This window comes from Hypanus sabinus, unplaced genomic scaffold (genome assembly GCF_030144855.1).
Source record: "Hypanus sabinus isolate sHypSab1 unplaced genomic scaffold, sHypSab1.hap1 scaffold_99, whole genome shotgun sequence".
In the NCBI taxonomy this organism is placed as follows: domain Eukaryota; kingdom Metazoa; phylum Chordata; class Chondrichthyes; order Myliobatiformes; family Dasyatidae; genus Hypanus; species Hypanus sabinus.
Window position 1 is genome coordinate 403,860 of NW_026781846.1, and position 20,799 is coordinate 424,658.

Below are 20,799 nucleotides of genomic sequence, written 5' to 3' on the forward strand. Positions count from 1 at the left end.
TGAATCCTTTGCTCCACTTTTTAAATATCTGGATAGAGACAGCAAAACTGGCGTGTTGTCTTCGAGATTCCCAGAGACAACTTCCTTGTCATTTTAACCTGTAAAAATATTTACAAAATCCATCAATGGGTGTCGGGCAAAATTTTAGATGACATCATTTCTGCCATCAACAATCAGTGACCAGCCTCAGTTTGACTCTATCCATTGTTATTTTTCCCTGTTCCCACTGAGCTGCATAGATGCCTGGTCCCACAGGAACTGAAATGCTCTCGACGCACCAACCACTCTCTGTCTAAAAAATCTTAACCCTGACATCCACTCGGTATGTATTTCCAAGCACCTTAAAGCTATGCCCTTTCGTGTTAGCCATTTCAGCCCTGGGGGGGGGGGAAATCTCCTCTGGCTACCCACACTATCAATGTCCCTCATCATCTTATACACCACAAAAAGGCTCCAAACATAAACAAGGAATCTATACATCACTTTGAAGATTTGTTAGAAGTGTACAAAATTATGAGGGTATGGATAGATACATGCAAGCAGTTTTTTTTTCCACTGAGTTTGTGCGGGATGACAACCAGAGGTCATGGGTAAGTGGGGAAAGTGAAAACTTAACGGGAACATTTGGAAAAGATCTTCACTGAAATGGTTGTGAATGTGCAGAATGAGATGCCAGCACCAGAGGTGAATATGAGCTCGGTTTCAACTGTTACGTACCCGTGACACAGGTAATTGTCTTGTGATGGTGGAGTGATGTCATTTTCCCACCAGAAGAGGTCATGTGACAGGTTTTTTATTACAGGCTATATAAGGAGGACCCATCCCTGTGAGGAGGGGCAGTTCGTGGCTAAATTTGCCATGCTGACTTCATGCCACTGCATGATTTAATGTTATGATGCAGTTTAGTTGAAAGGTGGACTTTTATTTAATGCCTAAAGTTTAAAAGGTCATTGCCAGCAGTTTCTTTATAATACTGCTAGTTGAGAATCAGTGGAGAGTGAAGATTGGAGTGCAGGAGTTAAGAGATCGAGGAAAGTCGATTTCAACAGTGAAACAGATTCGACCTTGTTTGATCCTCATTCGGAAGGAATTCGTTGATTGTGCTTGTGTTAATCCCTGTGAAATAGCAGAAAGAATTGGGAACAGTCTTGTAAAGGAAAGGTCGGTGCCTTTATGCCGTTTCATTTTCCATCTTCGTAAATTCTTCGTGGGAAAAGTATAGTTCGACTGGAAATCGCAGCAACACAATGTGAAGGGGAATTTAAATCGTCTTACTAAGTCTCTCCTTAAATGGACTGAAAGCATTTTGAACTTTTGCAATACTATTTTGAAGAACTGTTTTTGCAACATCACTTTAAGAACTGTTTAAGCTTCATTGCTTTAAGAACTGTTTAAGCTGCCTCACAGCAGCTGACTTCCGGTTATATTAGTTGTTTGTTTACTTTTGGGGATTTGTTTTTCAGTGTTTTAATAAACATTTTGTTTGTTATAAAAACCCTGCCTCACTCATATATTTATTGTTGCTGAATCCGTAACACACCATTTAAAAGAAGTTTGGATGGGAGTCTGGATGGCAGGGGTATGGAGGGCGATGGTCCCAGTTCAGGTAGTTGCATTAGACAGCATAAGTGTTTTTTCAGCATTGACTAGATGGGCCAAATAGCCTGTTTCCGAACTGAACTTCTCCATGATTCTATGACAAAGAAGCTGGCAAAGCTTGTTTGGAAGGGAAAAGGTAGGAGTGACAATGGAGCAGCAATGGCTGGAGTTTCTGGGATCAATTCAGGAGCTGGGTGATCGATACATCCCAAAGAAGTGAAAGCATTGGAAAGGCAGGAGGACACAACCATGGCTGAAATGAGAAGCCAAAGCAAACATAAAAGCAAAAGAGAGGACAAACAAAAGAGCAAAAACTATTGGGAAGCTTTTAGAAACCAATAGAAGACGACTAAAAAAAAAGTCAGATGAGCACATGGCATGGAATTCTGATATTGTACTCATTAATGAGTCTTGGTAGCACCCAGCAGTCTGAGGCATTTAGCGGAACAATATAGCTGGGGCCACAATATCCCTTGAAAGTGAAGGTACCCAGCAACAGTTACCTTTCAACTTTTTTTGTGACAGGCACATACAAACTCTACACCCTCAAAATTTCACTTCTGAAAACCTTCAACTTACCAAGTACTCCTTTGCCAGAAAACAGCCGGTCCCAAACCACACTTATCAGATCTTTTCTAATACCATCACAATGGCATGGTGCCTCCTGGCACCTGGCTGTCTTACTCAGGAATTGGGCCTTTAAAACCTCGTTTAGTTTCCAATCTATTCCCAGGTTCCAATACTTACGAACACCTACATTCAATCAACCAGAGTAGTATATGAACCCTGTTACCACTACCAGAAGGTGCCAGTTCGTTGGTTGACTCGTGTACGAGTAACCTCGCTCCATGGTGTTTAGGACTATCAGTTCGAAGTCTAACCTTGTTCCTGAATTATCTACCAAGACCGGGTAAAACACCCCTTGGAACCCTTCCCACGCTCGCTACGACGGCAGCGTCTCCCTCCTCGGCCTCCGTGCCCGTGTTCAGCACTTGGGTTGAATCCACCACCAGGTCCTTGCAACAGACTGAACTGGCCACGATGAACGCAGCAGACATGGATTCCGTACAAGAGGCCCTGACCAGCAGGGCTACCTGTTGGGTGCTCACGACCAGCTACTTTGGGAGATCACAGACAACCTTCGGACACTGACCATGAATGTGCAGAAGGTGACTGAACGAACGGACTGTGTCTCCGCTTTTTCCTCCAGGACCCATCCAAGAACCCCAGCTACCCAAACCGCACCACTCGGGATGGCTTTGCCCCCGGAGTCCGCAAACCCATCCCCTCGAGAACCATCGGTGCCCGAGCCTGAACCCTACGCCGGGAACCTAGGCAGGTGCCGGGCCTTCCTGTTACAATGTTCCCTGGTTTTCGAGCTGCAGCCACGTACCTACGCTTCCGACAAATCGAAGATAGCCTACATTACGGGGCTGCAACGAGGGGTTGCCTCGGTTTGGGCAACAACAGTGTGCGATAACCGGCCGGAAGTTTGTTCCTCTTACTCCTCCTCTATCGCAGAAATGAGGAAGGTTTTCCAACAATCCATTCGCGGCAAGGATGCCGCAAGACGGCTGCTTACTCTTCGCCAGGCTTCCCGAAGTGCAGTCCAGTATTCCATTGACATTGGCCGCAGACTCCGGGTGGAATGACGAGGCCCTACGAGAGGTGTTTCGACAGGGCCTCTCAGATCAGATAAAGGATGAGTTGGTCGTGAGGGATGTCACGGACGGTCTGGATTCTCTGATCTTGCTCGCCATCGGATTAGATTATCGAACGTTTGAGAGAGAAGACCGGTTACCCCGTTCCTCGGGCCACCCCACCATCCACCTTAACTTCTCCAACCAGCACTAACCTCTCTCCCCCTGCCATTCCTCGCAGAGTTCCCATTCCTACTGTTCTGGCGGGTCCAAAGACACTCCCCTCAGCCTCCCAGATTCGGATGCAGTTTCCAGCAACCATGAGCTACCAACATCAGTCCCTATCCCTATCCGCTTTGGTGCATTCCGGTGCTGAGGGCAACCTGCTGGACGAAGAGATAGCCACCAATGCCAGAATACCCCGCGAGCCGTTATCCACCGCCCGGAGGCCTGGGCCCTGGACAGAAAACTGCTGGCTTGGGTGACCCACAGTACGCCACCCCTGCCCTTAATTCTATCTGGCCAGCATCGGGAGGAAGTACCGATTCAGCCTCATTCAATCACCTCAAGCCCTGGTACTCCTAGGATACCCGTGGCTGAACCAACACAATCCGCATATTGAAAGTCCTACCGGGAGGATAGCCGAATGGAGCCCATCCTGCCATACCAACTGTCTGCGGTCGGCCCTGTCTCCCAGAGAAGCTGCCGTGACGCCACCTGTTTTGGAACCCCTTGACTTGTCCCGCATCCCCAAGGAGTACCATGACTTAGGACAGGTGTTCAGTCAACTGCGGGCCCTTTCCCTGCCCCAGCACCGCCCATACGATTGTGCAATTGACCTTCTCCCCAGGGCCCCGCTACCCACCAGTCGCCTGTTTAACTTGCCCCGGCCAGAGAAGCAATCAATGTAAGGTTACACAGTGAATCTCTCGCGGCGGGCATTATTCGACCCTCATCCTCCCCAGGGGGGGCGCAGCGTTCTTCTTTGTGGGAGAGAAAGATGGCTCCCTCCATCCCTGCATCGACTACCGAGGCCGAAATCATATAACCATTAAGAACAAGTACCTACTGCCTCTTGTAAGTTTTGCGTTCGAGCCACTTCATGGAGCCACCATTCTCGAAGTTGGACCTCTGAAACACCTACCATTTGGTCCGGATAAGGGAGGGAGACGAGTGGAAGATGGCTTTCAATACCCCTTTAGGCCACATTGAGTACTTAGTTATGCCTTTCAGCCTCACCAATCCCACCACCCCCCCCACCGTTTTTCATGCCCTGATTCACGATGTACGAAGAGACTTCATTAAACACTTCGTGTTTGTCTACCTGGAAGACATCCTGATCTTTTCCAGCAGGCCCCAGCAACACGTGTGCCTGGTCCCTCAAGTCCTGAAGAGGCTGGGGAGAATACATTATTTGTAAAGGTGGAGAAATGCGAAATCCACGTCCCCTCAGTCAGCTTCCTAGGTTATATCATCGAGAGGGGACAGGCGAGAGCTGCCTCCTGGGGTTTGCGAACTTCTATCGCCGGTTCATTAGAAACTACAGTCAGGTGGCGCCCCCCCCCCCTTACCCGGCTTACCTCGCCTACCACACCGTTTTGCTGGGGCTCCGAAGTGGAATCAGCATTCACCAACCTGAAGGAGCGTTTCAACACTGCCCCTATCCTGGTTCATCCGGACCCATCCCGTCAATTCATCGTGGAGGTGGACGCCTCCGACTCCGGGGTAGGAGCGGTCCTATCCCAAGTTCGGACGAAAAACTTCACCCCTGCGTCTTCTACTCTCGCCAACAGTGCCCCGCCGAGCGAAATTACGAGGTGGGGAATCGGGAACTACTGGCAGTCAAATTAGCACTGCAAGAATGGAGGCACTGGCTGGAGGGGGCAGAAATCGTTTGTGGTATTAAGACCGCCAAGCGATCAGGCCCGTTGGTCATTGTTTTCTGGCCGGTTCCAGTTTATCCTCACGTACCATCCAGGATCCAAGAACATGAAGCCGGACGCGTTATCCTGCCAGCATGACTCCAAGGAGAACACTTCCAGTCCCGAGATTATCCTCCCTCCAACCTGCCTGGTGGCCACCCTCTTTTGGGAAATTGAGGTGAAAGTAAGAGAAGCCCAGCGGGACGACCCCAAACCTGGAAGTGAACCTGGCGATCTCCTGTACGTGTCCGCCTCTGTCAGGCCCCAGGTCCTCCAATGGGGGCACACATCCTGGTTTGCCTGCCACCCCGGGAGTGATCGGACCATGTAGGTGTCCGCCTCTGTCAGGCCCCAGGTCCTCCAATGGGGGCACACATCCTGGTTTGCCTGCCACCCCGGGAGTGATCGGACCCTGTACGTGTCCGCCTCTGTCAAGCCCCAGGTCCTCCAATGGGGGCACACATCCTGGTTTGCCTGCCACCCCGGGAGTGATCGGACCCTGTACGTGTCCGCCTCTGTCAGGCCTCAGGTCCTCCAATGGGGGCACTCATCCTGGTTTGCCTGCCACCCCGGGAGTGATCGGAACCTGTACGTGTCCGCCTCTGTCAAGCCCCAGGTCCTCCAATGGGGGCACACATCCTGGTTTGCCTGCCACCCCGGGAGTGATCGGACCCTGTACGTGTCCGCCTCTGTCAAGCCCCAGGTCCTCCAATGGGGGCACACATCCTGGTTTGCCTGCCATCCCGGGAGTGATCGGGCCCTGGCTCTCTTGAGGAGGTACTTTTCGGGGCCGTCCACGGAGGGGTAAACCCACTCTTATGTCTCGGCTCGTCCCATCTGTGCCCGGGGAACGGCCTCTCATCGATCACCGGCGGGTCTACTTTGTCCTCTACCTGTTCCTGATCCTCCCTGGTCACACATCGCCCGACGTTGTCACCGGTCTACCCCTTCCCACGGAAACACAACTGTCCTCACCGTGGCCGTGGCAGACCGATTCTCCAAGGCGGTGCACTTTGTGGCCCTCCCAAAACTCCCTTCCCCTCAAGAAACCGCAGATCTTCTCGTCCGCCACGTCTTCTGCCTGCACGGAATCCCCGAGGTCATCATCTCCGATCGAGGACCCCTGTTAATCTCACAGGTATGGACGGCCTTCTGTCACGCCTTAGGTTCAACGGTCAGCCTTTCATCCGGCTTCCAGCCCCAGACGAACGGGCAGACGGAATGGGACAACCAAAACATGGAGGCGACGTTAAGCTGTGTCACGGCAAACCACCCGTCAACCTGGAGGGACCAATATGCCCACATCTCCCTGGTGAGCTCTGCCATTGGGAGGTCCCCATTTGAGTGCTCCCTTGGGTACCAACCCCCGCTGTTCCCCGCTCAGGAAGAAGAGATCGCGGTACCGTCGGTTCGGGACCATGTTGTTCAGTGCCGGAAGGTTTGGGAGGAGACTCGCACGGCCCTACTCAGATCGACAAACCAAAATGAGAAAACGGCCGACCGAGATCGGACTCCAGCACCAGAGTACCAACCGGCGCAGATGGTGTGGCTTTCCTCCAAGGACATCCCGCTTAAGTACGAACATAGGAAACTCCCCCCCCCCCACCCCCGCTTCCTGAGACCATTCAAGGTCGAAAGGATTATGAATCCCACAGTGGTCCACCTCACGCTGCCAAAGTCCATGCGTATTCGCCCAACCTTTCATGTGTCTCAGTTAACATCAGTCCCCGTCAGCCCTTTGGGTCCCCCAGCTGAGACTCCTCCCTCTGCCAGGCTCATCGACGACCATCTGGCATACACCGTCCGATGACTACTAGATGTGTGCCGTTGGGGCAGGGGCCTCCAATACCTGGTGGGGACAACAACCCGTTTAGAAATTGACAAGCAAGGATGCTTCCTACCGTGAGTACCACCCCTCAGGAAGAGCCCAATGTAACATTGCAAGTTGCTGGAATTCCAATTCTGTTTCTGATTGATAGGGGGGAAACCACAAACACTCTCGATCAGGAAATAGTATCGGAAAAGGGATTCCAGCCATCAGACGCCACAATCACTCTGTCTGAGTTCAAAGGCAAGGAAGGTACGTATTCACGTTGCCAGCCACTGCAGGTGGAATTCCGGGGAAACCAGCGTGGTTTCATCTCAGTCACCACCAGTCGGGGGTGTAATCTACCAGGAAAAAACATGCTCTGTCCTTTGGAACTCGAGATTCTGTGCACGGACAAGTATATCACCCTGGGACTAGCGAACAGACGACATCTTCCCCAGTTTCTGACCACCCAATGGTGGCACTTAATCTGGACTCCACTGTGTTTGAAACACTTCTGGCAGTGGCCAACTATCACGTGACTCTGTGTCACGACCCTATGGGGTGCACAACTGTGGTATGCCAATACTATGCACCCCTCGAGGACCATTAGTTCCCAGCCACGGTGATTGGAGAGGCTAAAGGAGGAGAGGGCAGTGCATTTCTGGCCAAAGTCCCGGTTTTTCGTTTGTGACAGAGAGGACTTGTGGTTCCCCATACAACCATTTGGGTTTGTCCTGGGTTCAAGCCAAAGAACACAGGGTTTCTCGCTTACACCTTGATGGAACAGGGGTTCCAGTCAAGCAACCTTCCGTGACTTAAGCAGAATGAGTTTGCCAGACATGTGGGAGGTATGTACTTTTCAGGGGGACGCCTCTGAGTTCAACCTGTGGTCCCAGATGGGGTGGCAGAAAGACCCTGACCTAGGCATTTGGATCCCCCCAGCGGGACAGGTTTGTATTCCTGAACAGTTTTAACCAATATTGGTTGATAATATACATAACTATATGCATCTGGGAAAGGAGGGAATTGGTAAACTGTCCCCTGCACACCTTGTCCGACTCCCTCGACAGGTGGACCTTTTTCGTGTCTGCAAGTTGATTTTATTGAATTGCCTAGAGGAAATTGCTATAGATACTGCTTAGTTATTATAGATGTGTTCAGCAGATGGACTGAAGCTATTCCAACCACCAATAATACTGCTATGACTGTTGATAAGGTATTATTACAGGAAATAACTCCCAGGTACAGCCTGCCACAGATGCTGAGCTCTGACAATGGCCCACGCTTTGTGGCAGAAGTAGATGCAGAGATATGTAACAAACTAGCTATCAAGCTACAATTCCACTGTGTACACCAACCATGGGCCGCTGGCACAGTGGAAAGAGCCAATTAGTCAAACCAACAGCGGAGACTGGACTCACTTGGTTGAAGGTCGTATTGCTAGCCTATTCTACATGAGGGTTACCCCATAGGGGAAAAGAGGGCGGTCACCAGCTGAAATCATGTATGGACGGCCCATGAGGGCACCCTGGTGACTTGTGTACCTTGCTCCCAGAAAGTCTACCAGCAAAATTGGATTTGCATACGCTCGGGGAAGTGATGGGGAAATATATATACCAACCAACCAAAATTCTCCAAGCATTACATTCACAGGTACAACAGGCTTACAAGGAAGAGAACTACCCCACACAGAGGAGTGACTATCCCACCAGAGATCCTGGGAATATTGTTCTGATCAAGAACTGGGATTGTGGGAAACTCGGACCTCGGTAGAGACAACCATATCAGGTGTTACTGACCACTCCACGAAGAGCAATCTCAGTGGATACATCGAACAGACTACAAATGTGTTAGTGAAGGAACTGAGTAGAAGGACTCTCTTGGACTAAAGGAAAATGTATTGGTTGACAGTGGTGTTTGTGTTTATGTCATTGAGAGGGCTCCCCTGAGCTTCCGGGGGCTCCCATGTTAACATTTTTCTGTCACTCTACCACACCTCTGCCAAAAATGTAGAACTAGTGGCCTGCTGGGTTTGTGTCAAAATTCTACAGCATGGTAAAACTATGATTCCAATGACAGTAATCCCGCTCAAACAGAGTGAGGAACTCTCAGCCTGGGCTTTCACAAATAACACCCGGGGAAGTGAGATTAGGAATTGTGGTCCAGTCAGCGAAAACTCTGGCTGTCAGTGTTCTGAGGGATGGTATTTTAGGCCCCCATCAAACGGAACTTCCTAGACTGGAAAACATGCATCTTGACCATACTTGCAGGTGCCCAGTTGCGGAGCGGAATAACTGAGACTGAGTGATTTTGGATGATCACTTTTCTCTCCTGTGGAGTAGCCAGGAATTCACAAGAGATAATCAATTTGGCAACAGCACATGAGGAGCTGGCCACAATACTGCAGGGGCCCTGACAGAAACACAGACCCAAGTAACAGAAAATTCCACTGAAATAAGTGCAATCCAGAAAACAGTCCTACAGAATCATTTGGCTTTAGATGTTATCCTCACTGAGAAAGGGGGAACCTGTGCTATTAGTGACATAGAATGCTGCACCTATATCCCTGATGAGTCTAGCAACATTAAATCCCTTTCCGAGCACACTGCCAGGGAGATTGACAGCATCAAGAAAGTAGGGCAGAATTTACATGTGTTCACCGAAGGGTTGAAGACCTATTAGGTAATATGTCGGGCATGATATTGCATTATGGCCCAATAGTTGTACATAATGATAAAAAGGAAGGAATGATAATGTATGTAAAAGGGTTAACACTTTGCTAAACAAGAGCAGCCTGTTTTTCTGAAAGAAACTGCTGATGATCAACAGATGTGCTAAGCCATGCTGAGCCGTATTTCTTCTTGAGGGAAGCTCAATAGGGCTTCAAGATGCTTATCTCCTTGTGCACTCATGCATAGAGATAGGACAGCTGCAGTCTGGTCTGTGTGTGTAAGCCATTATGACTATTTTGTAAATTGTCTTTAGGGGCTGTCATGTAGTAAATAACTTTGGCTCCAGCCTGTCTTGCGTGGGGAGTATCCGGATGGATATATCTGTGGTGTAAGGGGAATTGTTAGTCAGTTAGTGGATTGAGCGGTAACAGTCATAGATTCTTCCTGTTTGAGCGACTAACTGAGTAAGGCCTGGGTGCTTGGAGTAAAGAGTTTGTACTGTTACGCCTGTGCCCCAACTCTGAGGGGCCGAAGGGTACAAAATAGCCCCCTCGTTTTTGAGAATCGCAAGATTGCTATTGTTAGGTCAGGAGACCCAGGAAATGAGAGAGAGACACAGAATCCACAGGGGTTTGGAATGTCCTGGCCCCTCAACGATACAAAGCCACGTGTTACGGCCATTGTCCCTTGGAGACGGAATTGTGTATTGAGCACTGTGCTATTCATCGACGTCCTCAAGGAAAGAGTAACGTTGGCTGGTTGGGGGGGGGGGTGGCATTCTCCCAACCTGATTGACATCTGAGACACTGAGACCCCGTGAGTAAGGATAAAAAAGGGTCTGGGGAACAACACCATTCAGACGCACCAGGAGAAATGCTAGCAATCCCGTGACAGCGTTTAATAGCGACAGCCAGTGGTGGGCCCACGTGTGTCCTTTCCCGTTGCCCGGGATTGAGGCCCTATCACGGAAGATGGCTTAGCTAAGGAAGAGATCACCACCGACGACATTTTCGATGGATCAACATCATAAAAAGGAAAATGGGCAAGTTCTAAACCTCCGCCTCTCTGTTCAACCAAAAGCTGCAGCTTGAATGAACTTGAGTGACTTTTATACTTCCATCGGACAATACATTTTCCCCTAGACAACGATAGAGCTATTTCTTCTTCTTCTTAATATTATTATTATACCCGCGCTTTTATTGACGACGTATATTATCTGTATGTTTGCATTGATATTATTTTTGTGTATTTTTATCAACAAATACTGTTAAAAATAGTACCATCAGACTTCAACGGACCTCTCTATCTTTGCTGGTAAGTGACCCAGTTAAGTGGTATGTAACAGTACTTATACGGTTTCTGAGTGACTTTATCCGGATTCGACTTCCACACAATAGGAGTGGTTTCAAAGGCTGTCAAAAGCACATTACCAGACCTGGAGTGATTGCAACGGGATCTGACAGGAATAACTGGTTCAGATGGGCACATTCAGTCTCACTCCAACTATTCCCTACTTTCCATTTTACAGGTATGTAATGTCTAAACGAACAGTGTTTGAGTAAATGAGACTCACCAAACTTTCTTCTCACAGAATCACTGGAATCCCCGAGTCAGATGGGTTCTCTCCAGATGATGCTCTCAATCCTTGGTGGTTCACTTGTTGCTGTTCCCTCGTCTACAGTCGTGGTTTCCTTCCAGCTGGGGTATTTCTTCCAATAAATCTCTCACCCCAGGTCTAACTTTAGCATGAAAGATAATGATGCACATTAACAATAAAAAGGAGAACCAATCATTTCTGCTTCATGTTACTAAGAACAAAACTCACTGAAATGTAAACATTGAAGGCAGATATAATGATCTCAGTGAACAATCTTTTATTGTCCCTCACACGTCACAAAATGATATCGGATAAGAAGGAGCCATCATTCAGTCATGGTAAGACATAAGACACAGGAACCGAATTAGGTGATTCGATTCATCTGGTCTGCCCCACCACTCAAACATGGCTGATTTTTATTCCAACACCATATTCCTACCTTCCCATTGTGACCCTGAAGTGACTTAGCAATCATCAATAAATTAAACGCTCTCATAAACATACTAAAATGGCAGCCTCAACCATCATTCACGGCAACAAATTCCACAGATCAGACATCCTTTGGCCAAATATTTTTCACATCTCAGTTTTAAAGTGAAACATCTTTATTCCGAGACTGTGCTGTAAGATCACAGATTCTCTGTCTAATGGAAACATCCTCTCCATGTCCACTGTTTCCAGGCTTTTCAGCATTCAGTAGGTTTAATTAACCATACATCCCTCCACCACCCTCACCATCCCTCTGTACACCATTGAGCACAGGTCCAGAACCATCAAATGCTCCTCATACATAAAGCCAATCATTGCTGAGATTAATCTTGCAAACCTTGTTAGCAACAACTGTACTGCACACATTTCCAGGAATAAGACACGAATTGGTACCAGGGTAATTTACAAGCAAAGCTGTGCTTTCTTCACTTTTCGACCATCACAGAACTAGCCATTTCCATTTCCAGGTTCAAAGAGATCCATTTCAGGAAATATAAACCATTCCAGGGTGAATGTAATAAAAAGCGGGAATTACCAGAAACACTCAGCAGGTAAGGAACAGCTGTGGGGAGAGGAACAATCCTTGCAATTCAGATTAATAATGTTTCATGAGAATGGCTTCAAACATTTTCAGTTTTTAGTACATATGTCCAGTATCTTGAGTTTCTATTTGATTCCCACTGCCTGACAGCTTGATCCCCAAGGGCATTTTACTTGGATCAAAAACTGTGAAATCCAACCTCACAGAGTCACACAGCTGCACCTGCCACTTACCCACCCTGAGAGTCTCAAACATCATCCCCACGTCTCAGACTGGGTAGTGCAATCCGGGATTTCCCCACAACCAATGTCCAGCTTCTCGAGATATCTTCTTCATTACAGAAGGACAAGTATCGAGCCCCATCTGTAGAAACACCAACCAAAGTCAAAGTCAAAACACCAACAGCTCCATATGCCTGGAATGCCGATCACAGGATTAGAGCCCAAGCACCAACTCTCCCAATACACCTTGCTGCCAGTAAAATGCTATAGTGTGTCAGCCAGTCACTGTTCATAAACTAGCACCTCCACACCAATGCACAACCCAACTGGTACCGGATTACCCTCTGGCATTCCAGCTAACAAAAACCGATTCTGGAAATAACTCAGCAAGGCCAAAGGTGCAAAAGAACACTTCACAATGAAGACAAAGGTTAAAAGAAAGATTGCTGATATCTAACATTGCAGAGGTGGGATACAGGATGGACTGAGGTTCACCCAGATGGTTGATGTATATCACTGAACTGGGAGTGAGGAGACTGGACAGAGGTTGAACAAGATGGGCAGGGAATGAGCAGATGGTACCAGGTGGGAGAAGGGATCAAGGATAATCACTGATGATCCTCCAGCAATACACAGATACTGAATTAACAGCATACACTACCGTATAGAAGATTCTAAAATGACTAAGTTAGAACAAACAACAAGAACTTCACCATATATATTTGGACCCTCACCACATTTTTATCAACAAACCATAGAAACTTTCCCATCTGGACAGTTCGAGTTTTGCATGGTAACTGCTCTGCCCGTGACTGCGAGGAACTGCAGAGACCTTTGGATACAGATCAGCACAACACAGAAATCATTCTCCCCCCTCGGCCTCCCAGTCCCTCAGTAAAGCAGGCAGTGAAATCAAAGATCCCCACAACCTGGGACATTCTTCCTTCTCACCCATCACATTTGGGGAGATTCAACAGCCATAAAGCTGAAGGAAGCGAGGTGAGTTAAGTGAAGTTAACGGGACTCAATGGCCAACATCAGATGTCCCAACACAAGACAGAGGAAGTATCACCACCCATCCGGGGACAGTACGAACACACCACGTGATCATGCATCACAAAGCCAGATCTGCAGTAAAAAGCCTCAAGTGACCTGCTGGCGGGACTTCCTTTTCAATTCTGTGGAAATAGACAGCCTGGTGTCCTGGTTTGGATCACTGAATGCAGATGAAGAGAAGTCTACACATTTTTGAGGAGCCCGGGTAACTGGGTACTAAATGAGTAATTGGCCCTCAGTTCGGGGCTTCCGGCCAACACCAGATCTCCCTGCTCCGGATCGGTCTCAATACTCACCGATGGGAAATTGATGTCTTCGGCCCGCAGACAGTGATCCCGACCCGGGAGGTGAGGACACTTTCCCGATCCCATATAATAATCTACTTCAGCACTGACCAGAAAGGAAAACACCACTCATCCAGAGACAGTGATCATGCACAAATAGATTTCAAACATTTACGGGCAAATTGTACTCTGTTTACAGTAGATTACCTCTGAACTCTCTGAATATGTCTCTCAGAATCAGAATCAAGTTTATTATCACCAGCATGAAATGTGTTAACTTTGCAGCAGCAGTTCAATGCAATGCATAATACAGAAGAGAACGCAAAATAAAAGAATAAAAATAAATAACTAAATCATTTAGAGTATACGTATATCTGGGACACTTGCTCATCGTTATTTTTATAAATGACCGAGATGAGGAAGTGAGGAATGGTTAGTAAATCTGCTGACGACACAAAGGTTGGGGGTGTTGTGGACAGTGTTGAGGGCTGACAGAGTTTACAGCAGGGCTGAGAACTAGCAAATGGAGTTCAAACCAGTTAAGTGTAAAGTGATTCATTTTGTTAAGTCAAACATGATGGCAGAATATAGCATCAATAATAAGACTTGGCAGTGCAGAGGATCAGAGGGATCTTGGGGTCTGAGTCCATAGGACACTCAAAGCTGCTACGCAGGTTGACACTGTGGTTAAGTCGGTATACAGTGTGTCAACCTTCATCAATTGTGGGATAGAATTCAGGAGCTGAGAGGTAAAGTGGCAACTATATAGGACCCTTGTCACACCCCACTGTGCTCATTTCTGGTCGCCTCACTACAGGAATGAGGTGGAAGCCTGAGAAAGGGTGCAGAGATTTACAAGGATGTTGCCTGGATTGGGGAGCATGCCTGATGGAAAAATGTTGAGTAAACTCGACCTTTTCTCCTTGGAGCAACAGAGGATGAGAGGTGACCTGACAGAAGTGCATAAGATAATGATCGTGTGGAAATTCAAGGGCTTTTACCTAGGGCTGAAATTGTTGCCACAAGAGGGCACAGGTTTAAGGTGTTGGGGAGTAGGTACAGAGGGATGTCAGGGAGATGTCTTTTACTCAGAGAGTGGTGAGTGTGTGGAATGGGCTGCCTGAAACAGTGGTGGAGGCGGATACGATAGGGTCTTTATTAAGAGACTTTTGGATAGGTACCTGGAGACATCAGAGAAAAAAAGCGAAAAGCTAGCTTAGAAAACTAGAGGGCTATTGGTAACCTTAGAAATTTCCAAAGTTAGGACATGTCGGCACAACTTTGTGGGCCAAAGTGCCTGTATTGTGCTGTAGGTTTTCTATGTTTCGGTGAATAGATTAAAAATCATACAAGAAACAGAAAAACTATATATTTTAAAAGTGAGGTAGTATTTAGGGGTTCAATGTCCATTTAGCTATTGGATGGCAGAGGAGAAAAAACTGTTCCTGAATCACTGAGTGTGTGCCTTCAAGCTTCTGTACCTCTCTATCTGATAGTAACATTAAGAAAAGGGCAAACCCAGGGTGCTGGAGGGCCTTAAAAATGGACGCTGCCTTTCTGATCCTCTGGTAATCTTATAAACCCAGTGTCACCCCTGCCGGCACGGCTCCAGAGAAAACAACACAATTTTGTCCAACCTCTTATTATATCTCATGCCCTCTAATCCAGGCAATATCCTGGTAAACCACTACTGCATCCTCTCCAAAGCCCCGACATCCTGCCGAGAATGAGGGCGACCAGAACGGTATGAAACACTCCAGATGTTGTCTAACTAGTTTTTTAAAGCTGCAACACAACTTCCCGTCTTTTGAACTCAATGCATCAACTGATAAAGACAACCACGCCATTTGCCTTCCTAACCGTCCGATCAATCTGTGCAGTCTCTTTCAGGGAGCGATGAACTTGGAGTCTACGATCCCTCTGTCCATCAACACTGTTCAGGGTTTTGCATTTAACATTGTACTGTCTCATACATTCGACCTACCGAGCTGCCAAGATGATCATCACTAACCAAATCTCACTGAGTTCTCTCAGATCCTGCTGAATTTGTTGTCAAGTGCACAAGTACGGAGAAACACTGACTTGTAGTAGCATCACAAGCAAGAACCTTCAGATAACACAGGGAACATAAATCATGTAATTCTCGGTCAGTAACAATATAGAGACATGTTTTACCTCATCATGCTGATCGGACCAGAACAACAGGAGCTGAGCGGTGGCTCAACTCAGACGGTTCGTTGTGAAGGTCTGACAACCCGGACCGACCCCGGCAGATTCTGTGAAGGAAGCCAGGCCAGGCCGCCTGTTCGGGAAGATTCATCACCTCCCCCTTCAGGTTTCACCGATCGCCTTGTGCTTCACTCCCGCCCCCCCCCCCCCCACCCCACCTTTTATTCTCCAGTCCTGCCGAAGGGTTTCGGCCGGTAACGTTGACTGTACTATTTTCCTAGCTGTTAACCGGCCGGCTGAGTTGCTCCAGCATTTTGTGCCCGTTGCTCGCATTTCACGCATCTGCAGATTTTCTCCTGTTTGAGTTTAACTCACTACCCACCGTCAGACCTCTCCGCTCGGGACCGGCTTCAGTACTCACCGAAGGGAAATTGCTGGTGTTGCCCCGCAGAGAATAATCCGTCCCGGCTCGCCGCCCCAGGAGGGAGGACCCCTCCCGATCCCGATCCCTCCGCCGACCCGATTCCACAAAGGACGATAAAACACAGGGCCAATCCCGGACTGAGCATGCCCGATGTGTATAACGCGTCATCGGGCGGTGGGCGGGGCATCGGAAACAAACCCGTTGGTGCTGCCGATCCGCGGTAAAACGGGATCACGTGACTTTAGGTCTCCCACGTGGCCCTATCTCTGCTTCTCTGTCCTCACACGCTGCCCGACCCACTGCCACATTTCCCACATTATTTCATTATTTCCCTATATTATTTTCATATTTACACCAGGTACGTATTTAGCTTTTCCATCCATATTTCCCCGATCCCTTTCCCTCCACCCCCAGGTCACAGAGTTCTCAGAGTTAGAGTTTCGATTCCCATCCCGGTCAAACACAGAATTCAGACCCACACAGGAAATGTGCAGGTTTCATTTAAATCAGTCTATGTTTATAAACACTAATTTCTGTTCACATTCCTCTGGCCTCACTGGACAGGAACACTGAAACATCAAGTGAGAAACAGGTGGGCCATTCAGCCCCTCTAACCCTCAACAAGATGGCGGCTGGTCTTCCATCTCAGCCACATGTTTCTGCGCGATCCTCATTTCCTCGATCTCTTAGGTCTCCACACATCTGCCGGCCTCTGTTTTATGTGAGGACGATCACTGAGTCTTCAGCGCCCTCTGTGGTGGGGATTTACATTTACCACCCTCAGCGTGGAGACATTTTCCCTCATCTCAGTCCCGGTCTGTCCACCCCAATTTTAAGAGACTGGGATCCCTGGTTCAACCGGTAATGATGTTGTGCTTTTCAATGTGTTCACCTCTCAGTCTTCGATTTTCTAAAATAAATCATTCTTCATATGATTATCCACAACACCAGGGGTCAGTCTGTGAATCTTCCTTGCACTCTCTATAACAAATACTCTCTGAACACTATGCTAATCCTCTATGGAATTAGTTTCCATCTTCTGCAGCCCCGTGTTGCCTCAACCACTCAATTTTGTTCTTTGGTCTGTATAACCCGTGTTAGTATGGGGAGCGGGGTTTTGCACCGTATTCCAGGTAAAATCTCAACAAATCTCGAATAGTTGTCACCTTTGCCCGGACCATTGCCCCGCTTGCAGGGCAACAGTCTGCCAGTGTTTTCCCTCCAATGTGGTGAATCCCTTTGCTCGCCTCCACCTTCTGCTCAGACATTTCCACAGATGAGCCCCTCCTGTCCCCACCGGGACAAACATCCTGTCCGCCCCCTCTCACACCATCTTCATCCTTTCAATAAAGTCCACTCTCCCTCTCTCCCCGTGGAACCGGCATCAAACCGACGGGCCGAGCGGTCTCCTCCTACCTCTCAGTGATACATCAGACTCCGGCCGCAGGAGACGCTTCACAAACGCCTCAACTTCCCTTGGAAATGGAAATAAATCAGAAAGCGGACATTTACTTTGGGATTTGTTCCGCTCTGAAGGGAGATCGACGCTTCAGCAGGAAACGGTTTCAGCGGAGTAACGCCCACTCGGCTTGTCCATCTTCGTTACTGGTTGTGACCAGAGATGGACATCGCTTCGCACCAATGGGAATAGCGCAGCCCCTGAAACTTTGGTTTTCAGCGGTGGAGGAGGTGTGGTCACGCGAAGGGTAGCTCAGCCGTTACACCGATAAATCTCGAGTACTGCAGCGCGTGGGTGACGTAAGACACCACGCACGCGAGGGCAAGTCCCGGAGTGGGGAACCCATGTGTGACGTAAGGCGCGTGGATTTGCCTGTGTGACAACACCTGTGGGGGAGCTCTTGTAATTAAAAACACCTCAATGGACGTTTCTGATTATTTCAGTGGGACAGCAACATTTATCACGGGTTTCATCACTGAATCCAGTGTTGTGAGATGTAAAGTCCCCTGTTATGTGTCCGGCTCTGCCGTGTTGTTAGTGGAGTGGGCAGCGTGGTGCTTGTCTCGATTCGAGTCACAACACGAGAATTGCCAGGGGGGTCCACACACAGTGTATTAGTCAACAGAAAACCTCTCGTCCCTGCAGTCTTTGTCTCCTGGTAAACTCAACACCTGACAATGAGGACCATAGACACCCCTTCCTCTCAGAGTCAGTTATTCATTCAGACTGCTGATCGCTGAGAGGAATTATATTTCTTGGTCAGTGAAGTTCGCCCAGATTCGTTTGGACGGATTTGATGTGGAGCTCGGGGTGTCACAGTGAAAGGGCCGGACGGCCGAACTCTCTCCATTGTTCAAACATCCTTCCAGCTGAGGCGACACTTCACCTGTAAATCTTCCGGGGTCGCCTATTGTGTCCGCTGCTCCCGATGCCTCTACACTGGTGACAACGGCTCTTCCGCAGTTGTGCGTAGGGTTGTTTTTTTTTTTTGGGGGGGGGCGGATCGATGTTATTGTTTCCTTTTGTGCAGGAGGGTTTGGTTTTGGGGGTTTATGATCGGGATGCCGTTTTTTTGATGCGGGGGTGGGGTGGGAGTTTGATTTTTCTCTCTGAAAGACTTTCATGTTCTTTCTTTGTTTTGTGGTTATCCGGAGAAAATAAACGAAAGAGTTGTTCGGGGATACCTGCTTTGATAATATACTGACCTTTGAACTATCCGCTCCCAGCGGGACTTCCTGGTGTCCAAACATTTTCATTCCGATTCCCATTCCCGATCCCGTTCCGACGTGTCAATCCATCGCCTCCTCTTGTGCCAGTTTAAGGCCACCCTCAGCGTCCAGGATCTGCACATTTTATTCCGTCTGGGTAGCGCCCTCCCCCAACCTGATGGCATGAATATCGATTTCTCCATCCAGTGAACACTCCCCCTCTTTCTCTTTGACTTTTCACGTCCTCTCGCGTGCTTAGCACGTCTGTCTGTGTCCATTGCTCCTATTCACTCTCCTCTCCAATTGGATTCTATTTTCTTCTGCTCTTGAGCTTCCCCATCCACCTGGCTTCCCCTTTCACCATCCTGCTAGCCATTTCCTCGCCCACCCGGATTTTATTGAGATATTTCCCTCATTCCATCTCAGTCCTGAAGGAGGGTTCAATCAGAAACGTCGACTATTGACTCTTTTCGATAGATGCTGCCTGAGTTCCGCCAGCATTTCGTGTGATTTCCAGCATCTGCAGATTTTGTCGTGTTTGTGAATTACCTCTCAGTCGGAGGGGTTGGGTGGAAGAGTGGATATGGCCGGTGCAGAGAGATCAACCGTACAGAGCCTCGACGTTGATTTCTTTCTCTTCATTCCTGAATCGGAACATCCCATCTTTGAGCTGGAGAGATGTCTATGAGATTCCGATCTGCACCACAGTCGATGGGAGAAAAGGAAACTGACAGCATTACACAATAGGGAAACTGTCTGCTGAGAGAACCAATCCGTCAGGATTCCCCTCCCTGCTGACGGGTATTCTCTTTTTACAGAACGCTTGGAACATGCGCCCGGAATTGTCCTGGATCACCACAATAGAGTCAGGAAAATTTTCTCCTGCTCCACTCATATTCCTCTTGAGACGGGCACACGCGCTCTACTTGCATAAGTTCCTCCATGGACGAGATGCTATTGGCGAGCGAGGAGCCAGTCAGGTATCCATTCGTTAAGTGGAACAGACAGATTAACCATTTCATTCAGACTATCCTGCTCGTCCCGGACTGCGAACTCACGTAGGAACCCTGCATTCAGTCCACACTGGAAGGCAGTGATGAGCGATCTCTGATGCAAACCTCTATCTCCTGCAGGTGTGCGGAATTTAACTGCCCCCGTAAAATGTCTAACAGGCTGAGGGGAGGTCCATCTGGAAGATAGACCATGTACGCCAATTTTTGCCCACCGTTCGGATATGGCCCGAGTGCGGAGCAAGAGACACTGAAGCAGGTCGATATTTCACACACTTTAATGCGAACAGAGTTAGAGAAAAGAATAAACGCTACGCCACACAGGGCCATTAACTAAAATTCTCAAAAGGAAAATGAAGCCTACAGTGTGCTTGAAAGGAATAACTTAATTTAAAATGAACAACAACACACAAAATGCTGGTGGAACACAGCAGGCCAGGCAGCATCTATAAGGAGTAGCACTGTCGGCGTATCGGGCCGAGACACTTCGTCAGGAAAGGACCCTTCATCCTGATTGGCCTTCTGTGTTCCTCCTGCATTTTTGTGTGTTGTTGATTGTATTTCCAGCATCTGCAGATTTCCTTGTGTTTACTAATATAAAATGAATATCGGAAGACAGTTTTCTCAAACTCTCCAATTTCTCAGGCAAGGCCGAAAGCAAGCAGGCAGCGATCACACTGAAATAATAATTAGCCAGG

General features: G+C 48.3%; 1 long non-coding RNA gene across 1 annotated transcript in view; it reads right to left on the reverse strand.

The window, feature by feature from the left end:
- Positions 1–16,560, reverse strand: part of LOC132390616 (uncharacterized) — a 277,835-nt gene extending 261,275 nt beyond the window's left edge. Inside the window, exon 1 of the long non-coding RNA XR_009510952.1 lies at positions 16,422–16,560. This is a non-coding gene — a long non-coding RNA (uncharacterized LOC132390616). The remainder of the gene's footprint in view (positions 1–16,421) is intronic.
- Between the last annotated feature and the right edge of the window lie 4,239 nt (positions 16,561–20,799).